Below are 14644 nucleotides of genomic sequence, written 5' to 3'. Positions count from 1 at the left end.
GGATTGAAGACAAAGGCAGGGTGGCACTTCACAGTTTGTCAGCCGCCGATGAATGTGTGAAAAGGGACTTTTAGGAACGGAACAACGCCGAAGTGGAGAAAAATTCAATGGGGCAGGCGAAAAACGTCGGGGTCATTTATTCAACGAGAGTTCCTGTTAATATTATGACGTTTGAGTTTCTTATTAGCCTCAGTTTTGAGATTTTCCCAGAAAGCGCCGGCAGTTCTGTCGGGTTTGTGGGGTCGTGTGCTAGGAATCAGATAAATGGTCTTTCCTGCTTTTGCAGTTCAGCTCTTGGGCATCTGCTTACGTTGTTCTTTTTGTCTTTTGTTTGCAAGAATAAAACACATTAAGATCGCTTCCCTCTAACTGTCAGCTGTGCCGGGCACGGCGTGGTAATTGCAGTTGAATGGCTTTGTCTTTCTGTATCACTCTCATCTGTTTTTTCATTCTCTTCCTTCCTGCTTCGTAAAAGTGATACAACTTGAGCTCGTCCCTGCAACGCTCCAGTGTTCTTAGAATCATAGGATAAGTTTTGGCAAAGTCACAAAAGAAACCAGATGCCAGTTGGAAGTAGAGCAGATCTTGCAATGAAATTCAACAATTGCATCATGTCAGTGTTGCTAAGAGAGTAATTTGACCTTTAGATGCAAAAAATTTCAGAAAATCTATTGCTGAAAACATATAATACTCGCAGCTACCTCATAATTGGCCTTAATTGAGAATGACTTGAAATTGAAGCTGGTGTCACAATGTTTCCTAGAGTATCTTGCACAACCAGGTGACGTTTGGAAAAACGAATCATGTAGGTTTAAATGAGGAGGAAAGGAATTTTCATTTGAACAAAAAAAATAAATCCTGTCATTTATTGTTGACGTGCTCCCGTTCTGAATAATCGGTTTATACGGTGATCAGTGGAAATCCGCGTTTCCTGCAAAGTCGTGACTGGATACGTCACGTCTCGTTTTGTTTCTATAATGGAGAATTAAACTTAGTTGTGTTAGATCAGGTAATGTTTTTAATGGGTCGTTGTTTTGGAAGAATCAAATGTCTATTCAAGAGCCAATGTGGTGGAATATTTCCACTTGTTCAAAAACTTGTTGCAAACTCACCTTTAAAGTGATCAAATTTTGAATCCTAGACTTAAATGAATACGATGTGATTTTTTATTTTTTTTTATTTTTTCTCTGCCCCTATGTCAAGTGGCATTAAATGAAAAACTGATATGGTCTGCAATACTGTGACTGGACACATATTTGTTTGCCATTTGCAATTATTTAGATGTTATGATTATGTCTTTTTTTACTCTGATGCATGAGATGCATTAAAGACTCAAGGCTGATGAGGTATCGACTCCTTTGAAATTGAATAGAAGCTTTTTTTTTTTTTACCTTAATTGAAACATTTAGTTGTTTTTAAAGCTTTTAATTATGTTTTAATAAATCATATACATCAATATCATAGCAATACAACTAAAAGACCATATACTATAAGGTAAAAAATTTATTTTATTTTTTTATGCTGCCGTATGCAACAATATGTTTTCACACATTTGTCAAAGCTGTCACGGCAATATGTGACCAATAATCTGTGAAAAAAATTGATTAGACAGATCATTTGATTAGTTATGGGTACTTAAAGGCTTCAGATGAAAAGTAAGCTATTTACCCCTTCCAGTATGTTCTAGCATTCAGAACATACTGTGTGTTGTACAGTAAATGTACGTTCTTCACACACAGCTGAGGGGAAAAATATTCAGCTGGTCATGAACTGGTTTATGCAATAGAGCTTTAAAAACAGTGAAAGTTAGGAAAGTCTGAAAGTTTGAATTAAATAAAAAAAAAGTAATATTAAAACTTCATGCTCACATTGTGCTACTATAGTATCACAAAGATACCCTGTATAGCATGAAATTACAAGAACAATTCAGCTGATGGATTGCGTTTATACAGCAATAGTAATTGAAAACAAGACCACGAGTCAACCTTTGGGAAGGGTTCGCTGTGGTGCATCTACTCCAGTTCCTTAAGGGAAAGCTTTCCATCCTTGCACAGTTGGATGATTTGCTCAACCCCCCCCCCTCCCAACCCTGTAACCACCAAGGATCCTACAGACTGAGCAAGCCGGGATGATAACAGTCCTGTGGGCATTTGGGAACAACGAAAACAAAGAGCGCGCGTCTTTTTGTCCGCCCACAAAAACACGGTCTTGCCTCGAGCTGCTCTCCCTCCACCATCCGTATCCCAACATGGCCTCTGACCTTAATGTGGCGAGCAGAATGGCTGGCAGCTTGTCCGCAGCACGGTGGAGCGTGAAGCATGCAATACGTCATTACCGAGATGCTGAGCTTCAGACTGTCAACAAGCATCAAACCCGACAATGCCTTGATTACAATTTTCCATCTCGAGCAGGATGCTGCGGGCGGCTCTCTTCACGCTGCTGCGTTCTGTCTTCTGCGTTTCCTGGTGTGATCAGTTTATTTTAAATAAACCTAGCATAAAGCTGATTGTTTTACATATTAATTCAGGAAGGAAAAGCTCAAATAAATCTAATGATTTAGTTTCCACTTGAAGACAAGGCCATGAAACAAGTTGCTCTCACCTTTTGCCCCCTTGGGTCACATTTATTTACAAAAGGATGCATTTTCTTTTCTTCTTGTTCTCTGTCCTGCTTCTCCTCTCAGGCTGAGCTCACCTCTCTGCCTCAGCTGACCGTCAAACGGGGAGCTTTACCTCCGACCGGCTACGAGGTCAACCCGTTTACAGCCTGAGCCCCGCAGCTGCCCCGATGCAGAGAGCAACAAACCTTTGAGATTTCTTTTTCTTACGGGAGGAGAATTTTTGCGCAAATGCTTCAGGAGCAAGGTAACAACAAAAGCAGCATCACTTCCCCAATTTTCACGCTGCATTTGTGCATTTCTCTACTGGGTAGTCCAACTGGTTTCACCTCGGCAGACTGTCCATCTGCGAGGCCCCCAAAACCCCACACTGTGCGCCGGCATGCCTGGGACGCTCACTCGGTCGCATCTCCCATCTAAATAATTCTGTCTTCATTTGTCAAACTTGTCTCTCCCGCCTCCGTCTGGGACCGACGCCTAGGTGTGAAAGGTCCTGTCGCGGCTCACGCGTTTCGGCACACGTGCGTGCGCGCCGTGTGGCGCTGATGGAGACGGATGGCTTGTGCATTTGAGCGTTCTCCAAAGTGAGTGCGCTTGACAGACGGTCAATCAGCCTGTGATGAAAGGCAATCCCCACCGTGGACGGATCAATTAGTTACTTTCTTAGAAGACGAGCAGAAGAAAAACAGCAGCGTTCTCCAGGTAAAATGATTTGCATTTCAACACACTTTTATCCTCCCTCCCCATTCTTCATATGTGTTTATCTTTCTGTTTTCTCTTCAGCGCTCTCCTCTCTCTGTGCTTTGAATTTGTCTGTTTGGTTGTTTATCTCTTTCTCGTCTTCCTTCTCTCACAGGGAGGGAGGTGAAGATCCAACCGATCGAGGCAGATTAATGGTATGAGAGCGCAGCCGGTGAGAAAAGAGAGCTCCACTTGGCTGGATTATTTATGCCGGACTTTGCAGAGAGAGAAAAAAATAAATAAAATGTGTGTCTCAAAGGCATTGGAGATATTCCTCGGCTGGATTTGACAAATACGGTCTCAAAAAAAAAAAAAAAAAAAAAAACGCTTTTGGGGGCCTTCAGCGTGCAAACTCCAACCACCCGTTTGCTGTGTTTAATTCTCTGACGTGTGTAGAAGACACAGCATGCGACACGATACAGGGAGGCGAGTCGTTTCATAAAATCTCCATTTTGTTGTTGCGCCCGCTTGTTTTCTTGCCTTCCATCCAGACAGTTGAAACTCACATCATCGGCTTTGACTGGAGGAATTAGGACTGAGATGCATGTAGGTCATGCATTGTTTTTTCTTCTGTTTACTTGCCGAAGCTGTTCCCCGAGGTTGCAGAAATGTGGTTCACTCTGAACTCTCAGTAGGATCGCTTTGTCCTTCATGCCCATTTGGACTCAGATTAAAACAGAGAAATCTTTTTCCCTGAAAACTCCATTTATAGGACTAACTTCCTGCCGAAACCCACAAACTCACACAGAGGAGATCAGAGAAGGTCATTTTTTTTACTATTATTATTATTATTATTATTAATCTATTCTTTGAGTTTGTCTTTGTTTTTGCACTTCAACACGTCCTTATGCACTGACTGACTGTCATACTAGACATTCACAATCCATCGTAGCCTTTGTTAATAAACATTCATTTTCTGCACCTTAACCACTGCATGGTCATAACACTTGAAATTGAAGATGTCTAAATATCATGATAAGAGATTCACAAACAGGCACAACTGAGTTAAATTTCAGACTGACATTTATTTAAGGTGCTATGACGCGCCTTAACACTAAACGCTCAAATATGGTTGAATTAACAATAATCGGTAACACTTTATTTGAAGGGGGTTGAATAAGACTGACATGACACTGACACTGTCATGAACATGAATAAGCCTTCATGAATATTTATGACTGTTGTCATAAAGCGTCATTCGGTAAATTATGACATTTTTAATACAAAGTTGACATTATTCAAAATGTCTTTATGACAACTTGACATTAACCAAGAAATCATTACTGATATAAATTTGTTATAAAAGTATTACTGATTGCACTTTAAAAATGAGGTAACTTTATGTTATTAAAGGTAAAGTTTAAACAGTAATGATTTATTGGTTAATGTCAAGTTGTCATAACAGACATTTTGAATAATGTCAACTTTGTATTAAAAGTGTCATAATTTACCGAATGACGCTTTATGACAACAGTCATGAATATTCATGAAGATTTATTCATGTTCATGACATGTTATGTCATGTTTATTAAAGTGTCATGTCAGTCTTATTCACCCCCCTTCAAATAAAGTGTTACCCAATAATCAATAAAAACAAGAGGGAAAAAAAACCTCCCGTGTTGGTCTAAAAGGCTAATAAATAGTTATCACAAATGCTTAATGTATGTACTGTCATGTATTTTCAAAGTCATCGTTTGAAAACCATATTTTTATGCTTACTCAAATTATCTTTGTCTAATGTTAAAATTGAAGACATCTATAAAACCCAAATAGCTATTTTTTGGTACTCTGTTACAATTTTGAATTTTAAGCCAAATGAGTGCTAGGCAATTTAGTTTTCATTATTTTTGTTGTGCTCCTTCTCTTTCATATTCCCATGAAAGATAGTGTAATTTTTTATAGCATCTACACAGTTAATGATGGTAAATAGATGAAGGTCTTTTACAGTGCACTCTTACACATAAATCATAATGGATAGCCTACAAAAATCATCTTTTTTATTCAGTGTATTTTGTCTTCTACTCCCTCGTGGTTTTCTCCAGTCGCTGATGGTTATCGTGTCTGCTTGTAAGTTTGCTCTTCCTTCATTAAAGCCACTTATCGGCGCCTTTTTGCTTCTCTGTCTGCCTGCTCCCGTCTCATACTTTAGCAAACATGACATTAAGTTGTTTTAAAGCCAAAAAACAACAGATGCCAGCCAGAAACAAAACTCCTTTTGAGATGTTAATAATCTATTTCTTGCAGTAGCTGGACGGACTATTCATTATCTGAGGTCTGTTTGTTTTGAACTCATCACAGAAAGACATTAAGTCCATTTACTTATTTTTTTCTTATTTGTCACAAGTCATATCATTATGAAGACATTTACCAACATAATTGCATGCTGCATGCTTTCCTAACATCACAGAGCCCTAGGGAATAAACAGCATCACATTCATTAGATGTTTTGGTCCAGAGCAGTTATTCAGAGAGCGTACGGTCAGTGCCATTATGACACACCATATGAGACGTGTGTGTGGTGTGCGATGCGGGTGCCAAAGGGATTTGTCACATTTTGGTTTTCATCCATCTATCCAGTTTCTATGCCTGAATATTCATTGTAGGCTGACTGGCTTTTCTCCGGCAAGAGGTAGTGGACCGAAGGTAGTCCCCAGAGAGGTTGCATGTTCTTTACACAATTATTGGGTCCTCTACCCATCTCTGACGTGCGCACAGGGAAACCATGCAAAGTCCATTACCACACCCCACCGGGCAGGATTTAAACCCTAGACTGTTTTACTCCGAGACAACGGCACCACTTTTCCAAGTTATAAAAACATAAAAGTTTCACATGCCACCATGCATCTCACTGACGTACACGAAAACATATGTCTTCATGTTAGATTAAAAAAAAAAAACACGTGTGATTAGTTTCTCCCGCGCTGCTGCAGCTGGCGATTCTTACTTCTTTGCTGCTTCCAGTCCATTTTTTTTTTCTACTTGTTGACGGGCCCACATGGTGCTGCTGCTGCTGCCAGAATTTGGATTAACCTACGTAACAATGGTTGAAGGACTGGATCAGTTCCACCACAGAGCTACAGGCAGCAGCACTTACCCTTCAGAGACAGTGGCCGTCTTCACTATCCTGCACACATGGATGCACGGCCGCCCTGGGATGACGCTCGCCCCCAAGAAACACATTCAAACTGTTAATTAATGCCTCCTTGTTTTTATTGCTTTCTAGTGGCCCACGAGGGAGCTTGTTGGGTCTATGCTTGTGTGCCGTGGCACTTGGAAGCTCATACACACCATCTCATTTGCACACTTAACAAGAGCAGAGTGTGCAAACAGATGAGCTTCAGCGAGTGTAAAAAAAGAATAAACTGGGTAGTAAAAATGTCAGAACAGAGTAGAAGTGTGTCATTACAGTGCTGTGCACTGAGTATGCGCAGGCAGATACGTGTGTGCATGTATTTCTGTTCCAATAAAAGTGTCAGATGGACACATTTGATCCTTTTTCTTTCCACAGCCACTTTAACAAAGGTCTTTGCAGCTTCTCTCTTTCATGTGGTTTGAGACTTTCACTAATAGATATTCTAAAGTGTGAGTAGACTTTAGCAAAGTTTTATACAAGCTGTAGATGCTTCTTCTATCATGCTGCTGGAGAACGCCCATTTCTTTGTGATTGAAATAAACTCCAAAACAATAGTCAACATCTGAACTACTCACCCAAACTCAGGAGAAAAACGACAGGATTGTTGTTCCGTAGTCCACAACCCTCGCTGTCGGATAGAAATAAAGAGTGGACTTTATTTTTGGAGCCGACGTTCCCAGAATCTGGAGGAAGAGCGGGAAGGCACACAACTAGTTTCCTTGAGGTCTAGTGTGACTTTTCAACAGAAGTGGGTCATTTTGCTGGTGTTGGTTGAGTGTGTTTTAACAAGTCCTAAGTCAGCAGCTGTCTACCAGGAATCTATAAACGACAAGGCAGAGGTTGTTGCCTCTGGACCAGAACCTCTGAAGGAAACAGCTGAGTTCATCACTTCATTTGGAGAGCGTTAAGTTGGCCTCTGGTAATTATTTGACAAAGGTATAAATCCCTCATTTAACAGGTTTCTAAGATTTCTTTCTTTTACCTATGTAATATTTCAAAAGTCGGAAGTATCCTGTCCAGACACTGAAAAACAGTTTGTCGATAAAAAGCCTTCAGCTGGTCCAAAACACTCCAGCAAGACTTCAGATATTTTTTTTTTAAGTTCATATTTCTCCTTTTTTAACTTCCTGTCTTTGGTTTGTTAAACTCAATTTAAGATTTTCCTTCTCACATATAAAACCCTTAACAATCCAGCTCCATCAGAGATCTGATTGGTCCATTAGTTCTTCTGAGAGCAATTTGCTCTCATGCTACAGGTTTGCTGCCGTTTCCTAAAGCAGAATGGGAGGCAGATCCTTCAGGCTCCTCTCCTGCGAGGCAGACACCCTGTCCACTTTTCCCCCTGGGAATCAATAAAGTAGCATAAAGTAAAATATATTCTACTTTTGAGATTAGGCTTAAAACTTTCCTTTTGGATAAAGCTTACAGTTCGTGTGGCTTAGGTTATTCTGAGCTACTCTGTAGTTATGCTGAACTAGGCAACTGGATACAAACTGACCGCTTTTCCTCACTCTGCTACTTTCTTCTTCTGCTTCTTTATAATTTGCATTGCTTGGTGCTATTTCAAGAGCTAACCTTATGTTTTCTTTCAGTGATTTTCTCTACAGAGACGAGAACGGGTGTGCGACACGTCTGGCGTTCTGTTTAGCTGTGATACCTTTTATGGGCTGAGATGCTGCTGCTAACAACTCAACATTTCCCTTCTCTATTAAGACCTCACTTTTCTTCAGTATAGAAAGTACTCTTACATTAGTTCTTCTGTTTTTTTGTTTGTTTATTGTCTTCTCAAACCTCGAGGGACTCCCTACACAGGTTCTCTCTCTCTCTCAGGTTACTCATGTTTCCTCCCAGCATAAAAAACACACGAATCTGAGATTCTAAACTTTAAATTGGCCTCAGTTGGGAAAACGTGTCTCTGCGTCGCCGTGTGATGAATTATGTCGTCTTCTCATCCATTGACAGCCAGACAGGGGCACTGGCATGACCCTTAATGGGATTAAGTGGTTGCAGGGAATGAATGGATTAACATAAACGACAATTCACCGACATGTTCACGCACAACGCAATAAAAATAAAATCCTTGAGGCATTTTCTTGCAATGACTTTTAAGGTTACTAAAAATCGTCTCTTTTATATTGTGCCAATAATAAGACAGTAGGATTACATTTAATTATTATTTTTTTTAATATTAACCAAAGGTAAGACCGAGAATGAAAACTCTACACCCACCCATGTCAAGATAAGTTAAGAGAAACAAAAAATGTCCTCGGTTTTCAGGCAACTGTATTAGCACAATGCAGTTGCCTGAATTGTGCTAAAGGTCCTGGCATCATAAAAGCGCAGGTTGGAGACAATTAATTGGTTTCCCCCGCTATAGAAATAGCAGTTAATTACTGATTTACATTCTGTTTCATGTTGTTTTCCAACAAGAAGTAAAGAAGCTGTGCTGTTCTAAAGGAAATGGTACGCAGGGTTATCGTTTGTGATCCCCGCCGAAACCCAAAATGACTCTCGCTCTTGTAAAGCAGCCATTTTGAATTAAACTTTCATGAAAGAAATTGCTTTTTATTTCAGTGGGCCGGATAGGAGTTGGAGCTGCGAGTATTGATATTCACCCCTTTGCCATAAAATTGTGGTATCAAGAGGGAGCAGCTTGAGACCAGATGTCACGGGAAGACACCATTTCCCATTTGTTATTCACTCTTGGAATAGAAACTGCTGGAATTAGAGGTTAATTATGACAGCGAAGGTTTGGGAGGGCGAGAGGGAGAGAGACAAACGAACGGAGGAGTGTGTCGGGGAAAGTTAATTTTCGCCAATGCTCTTGCTGTGTCGTACTGCGGCTGGTGATGAATGATAGACAGAAAGCTCTCAGCTGGAGGAAGGCTGCTAATGGAATTGTCCTGCATCCGTCCAAAGATTTGCGAGCTGCAGATGCTCCGACGCTGAAAAACACGTCCTAATTCTTCCCCCCACCCGCCCCGCCGAAACTCATTCTCATGATTATTGTTGGGACTCATTGTGAAATTGGAAATTTAAAAAAAAAAAAAAAAATGGGAGAAATGTCTTGACTGCGTCTTGACTCTTCTCTATCCATGCTGCCCGCAGCACTGCTCTGAAAAAGGAAGTGAGCTTCAAATTGGATTACAGAGGTCATCAGCTGCAGATGAGCTTGATATTGTTAGCAAATGACAAATACGGGAGCCGCAACGACGGTGGGCGGAAAATGACTTGAAATGTATGCAGAGTTGATTCAGTTTGAGGTGTAATTTGACACTGATGATGTTCAGCGGAGCATGAGAGCATCCCGAGATGAGAATACCTTCTTATATTGCTCCCTCTCGCAGGGAGCCCGCGGTCGCCTCCCTCCGGGCTTCGCTCAAGTGCACCCTTCAACTGACCGCAGTGCTTTCCTCTCCAGGATTTATAGTTGTATTGATTCCCAGCTGTATTTTTGCTGTATTCACAGCTGGCATTACGCACCGTTAGGCTAACTAAGAGCACACACGCCAAGTTGATAAAGTCCTCTTATACGGCGGCATCGATTATGCCCATCTGATTCCTCCCTTTCCGCCTTGCTCCCTCCCTTTGTCCTACATTCTGCCTCTTCAGTCAAATGAGTTGTGGCCAGTGGCCGAGCTATGATAGGCAGATCATTACTCTGCGCTGCGTACGCCAGGAGAATCGTCCTGAAGGACAGAGGAGGCGGAGAAGGAGACTAAAAGCAGGAAGGAGAATTGGAAGACAAAGACATCAGGTTATCATAAATAACCCAAAATGAATCCAGTCTCTGGGTGAGGCACGCTACGTATGGTTGCTGCACTTCCCATCCCCCACGCCGCGCTGTTTTCTTCATTTTCCAGTCTGCAGATAACTTCTTTAGAGGATATTATAGTTCCCTTGCCGTCGGGAAAGCACATTACTCCATCGGCAAAGCTGTATCCACGGAGTATAGCTTTAGGTTTCTGCTTTCCATCTCTCCGTGTGTGAACGTGTCTATGATAATGTAATCAGTAGCTCTACCGTTGTGCGCGGTGATATCTGCACCTGCATAAATTCTCGTTCGCTCGCCTGTGAGCCCAAGACCCCGAAACCGGATGAAGGTCGACATTAAAAGCTGAGCTGTGAAAAGAGAATAACTTCAACTGCTGGCACGCGATTTAATTAATCTCTGCAGACATTTCCACGAATAAACAACATACATTAGTTTGACATGAACTCCGCAGTGCCTTTATGTTCACAGCTAAAACAATTAACAAACAGTGAGTTACAACGTCGAGCAGCGAATCAACAAACAAAATCTTAAATTGTTGGCACCCAGTCTTGGCACTACATCCGAACAAGAGCGTTCGGTAACAATGCTTGTGTTTCCCCTTGATCCACTTTGACTTTTGTTAAGGAAGTCAAATGCTGAATAATTAGATTTCGGTTTTTTTATTTATTTATTTTCATTTCTGTTTGTTAAACCTGAAAACTCTTGTCTTTCTAGTCCACAAACATATAAACAAATAGCATTCTGTTGACGCACACAAGTCTTTGAGGTTGGAAGTCCTCTTTCCCATCACCCCAATCCTTTTTCTCCAACTTAATTAAGACAGGATTCTGTCTGGCCACTCGAAGCAATTAATGTCAACTTTTGTCAGAACAAACATTTCCCCTGACATCTTTAAAACAAATTAAAAGCCAACTTCAAATCAAAATCTTCCAGGGGTCTGAAGACAGAGCTTCTTCTTCTTCTGGCTTTTCTTGAGGGGAAAAACCAGAAGAGCCATCTGCCTCCATTTAGTTCTCTCTTCTGCACCCTCTAACTTCATGTCCGCATAAGTCTTATTTTTGGTCTTTCTCTCTGCCTCCTGCCCTGTGACTCCAACCTCAGTGTCCGTCTGCGGACACAATCATCATCTCTACTTTAAACATGTCCAAACCAGCTCAGTCTGGTTTCTGTGACTTTAACTCTAAAACATGAAATGTCCCTCTGAGGTTCTCACTCCTGATGGTATCCATCCTCGTCACTCCCAAAGGGAACCTCAACATTGTAACTCTGTAACCTTCAGTTCTGCCTCCTTTCTTTTCATCACTGACTCCGTTTCTAAACCGTTCAGCGGTGCTTGTTTCACTTCTGTCCTGTGTGCACCTGTCCTTTCATTCTTGCTGATCTCTTATGCCCAACACATTTCCAACACATTTCTCCACCCATTCCGACCTGCTTGGACTTGCGTCTTCACCTCTTCTCCACACTCTCCATCTTCTCCATCTAGATCACTGACTATAGGTACTTAAAGTCCTCTATTTTCTTTACTTCTCTGTAACATCCACTCATGGCCATGTCCTTTGCACACATTCATTCTGTCTTCCTCTGACTAATCCTTTCTTCTCTTTCTCCAGTACTTACACCCCCACATCTCTAGCGTTTCCTCTTCCTGCCCCCTGCTCTCCCTACAGATCATGATCTGCAAACATCATAGTTCATGGAGACTCCCGTCTAACCTCATCAGTTAGCATGTCCATCACCAAAAGTAAACAAAAAGGGGCTTCGAGTCGATCCTTGATGGAGCCCCACCTCCTCTGCCACTCCTAAAGCACACCTCACTACTGTCTTACAGTTCTCATGTCCTGCACCACTCTATCGTACTTCCTCATTCCAGACTTCCTCGTTCAATACCACAGCTCCTCTCTCAGCATCCTGCCGTACGCTCCATCTAAATAATAATGTGTGTACGTTAGAACATCATAATCTATCTTGACTCAGTTTTTGGGATGTGGATGTTCCTGTAGCCAAGCTAGACTACAACGATGCACCAAATAGTCATTCTCTACACCAGAGGTTCCCAAGTCCTGTCCTCGAGATCTACTATCCTGCAACTTTTAGGTGCATCTCTGCTTCCACACACCTGAATCAAATGGATGTCTCGTAACCAGGCCCCTGCAGAGCTAAAAGATGATTGATTCAGGCGTGCTGGAGGCATCTAAAAGCTACAGGATAGTAGAGTTCTATGGGTGGACTTGGCCGCCCTCCACAATCTGATCGGATTTATATTTTATATGTTACACCTGCTGTGTTGTAATGTTTTAAACAAAACAAGTCATTCTAAAAGGAGAGCTAAAAATCTGGCTTACGGAACATTTCTTCATTTTTTTTTTCCTTTTCTTCTCCCTACTTGAAGCCAGATTGCCCTTCACCAGAGGTAATGGAGCCACTCTATCAAACACCTGTACAACCACCCGCATGCCGCCCACCCCCCACTTATTTCCTAATGGGACAATAGCGAATGTGTTTGGTTGAGCTGCATTGCTAAAGGAGGGCATTCCATCTTACTGTATCTTTTGTCTAAAACTTGTTGACAAGGTAGCTTACCGTAATCCATAACTAGCAGTGTGAGAACTATACTCACTACCTGTCAATGTGGATTGATGTTCTGCTCTTATTATTCCATTCCCTGCAGTCAAGCTGTGTTGTTCTCCCCCTGAATGACCTTGAGAGCCCGGGAGGATTTTTGGAGAGTCGCTGTCCTCACCTGACGAGTGACGTCGACAGAACGGACAGCGCTGCACGGATCGGCCCTTCACAGCTGAGAGGCTTTACGAGCATAAATGACAGAAAGATATTTTTGGGAATGAATCTCTATTTACTCTGTGGAGAAGCCAGCTTTTACTCCAACTGTCTCTCTGTTTTTCCAAATGTCGTTTCTTTTCCCTCTCCAAAAAATGCGCTGAGTAGGGTCGCGGCATTGGCAGTGGCAGCTTTGGAGAGGAGAGAGGCCAAGGAGAGCGAGCGCCTCCTGTCTGAGTCGGATGTCTCCAATCCCCCCAACTATCTTCTTCCTGCTAATTAACCTGCTGACACCTCCTTACTGTGTATATTTTGGATGGGATTGAGGGAGGGGATGCTCCAAATGATTTGAACTCAGAAGCATGTGTTGTTTTGTGTCTGAACGCAGGTTTGCACACCTTGCTGTTACCATGTGGAAAGCAACATGAGGTATCTGATCGTGTTTGTTGACATTTTGGTCATTCAGCAGATTTCTGTTTTATTGCAGCGACAGGAACCAGGTTTTGTTTTGTTTTGTTTTTCTCCACATTCAAACCTGTCAGACATTTTGTGGAAAATACTTTCTAAATTTGTTGCTTGCAAAAGTGTGTTGTCTTTAGAAGCATAAAAACACAGAAAGGCAACTAAAATGCAAGTGCAACAATGACAGCATATTACACCTGTGATTACCCCAATTTCACACATTCACTATTTGAGTTTGTGCTTTCCTGTTTCAAAATTGTACCTGTAAACATCCATGGTTTACCAATTTTCTTCAAATGTTTCTGCCTATTTTTCATTAAGCCCAAAATTATTTATACCCTGGCAGATGACAACTTAAAATCTATTTTTTAACCATCTTGTTGTTTCTGACAGAAAATGAGACAAATATCATCGATGCATTTGTCCTAAAAAAATATATATATATTGTTGAAAAAAATACTATTGAACTTTCAGGAATCATCATGCCATTTTTACAATTGCTGGCTAGGCTTTTGCATGGGCATAGCCACATTTGATCTGTCTCTTCCAATGAGGTCCCAGGCTTTGAGGTGGTGAGGTCTCCTTCCTCTTTCTCTCCATCCTTTATCAGATTCAAGTCTGGACTCAAGTTGGATTCGATTTCAGTAAATATTCGGAGGAGTTATTGTTTGCATTCTATAGAAAAGCATCAGTTTATAAGTGATAACTAATATCTGACCACTTTATATTACACTCAGTTTTCCTTCACTCACATTCTGATTCTCATTCGGGGCAGTTGACTCATAAAATATGACAGACAATGCCTCCTCTGATCAAGCCATAATAACTCTGAGTGGTAGGTGTTATAAAATAGCGTCATGATACCACATTCCCTGACTATGAGTAGAGGATTGAAAATTACTGTAAATTGCTGGTTGTCAGAAAGGTTAGAGAGCCCCATTTCACAGCTAAAAAGTCAGGTAGAAAGCAATCAAAGCCGCAGTGGTATGAAACGCTCCGTAACACTTTGATTGAAATACACCAACAAACATAAAAGCAGGTATAGAGCATCCACCTGAAGAGACACTTTTGAAATGACTCATATTAAAGGTGGGACCGAAGCATCTTTATTTTTCAAAAGCAAAAAAAAAAAAAAAAAAAA

The sequence above is a fragment of the Poecilia latipinna genome, unplaced genomic scaffold (genome assembly GCF_001443285.1).
Source record: "Poecilia latipinna isolate Pla-1442-1.1 unplaced genomic scaffold, P_latipinna-1.0 Scaffold1246, whole genome shotgun sequence".
Classification (NCBI taxonomy): Eukaryota; Metazoa; Chordata; class Actinopteri; order Cyprinodontiformes; family Poeciliidae; genus Poecilia; species Poecilia latipinna.
This window is presented reverse-complemented; position numbering follows the sequence as displayed.